This window comes from Chaetura pelagica, unplaced genomic scaffold, assembly GCF_000747805.2.
Source record: "Chaetura pelagica isolate M959 unplaced genomic scaffold, ChaPel_1.0 scaffold72, whole genome shotgun sequence".
Taxonomy (NCBI): domain Eukaryota; kingdom Metazoa; phylum Chordata; class Aves; order Apodiformes; family Apodidae; genus Chaetura; species Chaetura pelagica.
Window position 1 is genome coordinate 1,114,912 of NW_009952560.1, and position 323 is coordinate 1,115,234.

The 323-nt window shown below is 47.1% G+C and overlaps 1 protein-coding gene across 1 annotated transcript in view; it reads right to left on the reverse strand.

Annotated features, from left to right (window-relative positions):
- Positions 1-323, reverse strand: part of LHX1 (LIM homeobox 1) — a 3,891-nt gene that overhangs the window by 2,580 nt on the left and 988 nt on the right. The window lies entirely within an intron of this gene.

The following is a 323-nucleotide window of genomic DNA, read 5'->3' on the forward strand; positions in this document are numbered from 1 at the left end:
CGCACCGCGGCCTCCTCCCGCCCCGCACCGCTTGGACATGCAACGTGAAATGAAATTAAATGAAATAAATGTAATTAAATGAAATTAAATAAAGCAGCCCTCCAGAGCGTTCTCGCTTCCAAAGGAACGAATGCCTGAAATTCTATCTTTAAAATGTAAAAGACTCGCTCGGCGCAGAGGACAAAGTGCTGCGGGATTAATTAAACACCGGGGCTGCGGTGTCCAGGATTCCCTCTCCGCGCCTTGGCACATCGGCTAAAGACACTCTAATAAACATTAATCAGAAATTCTTATACGTTATTAATGGGTCACGGCCGCGCGCT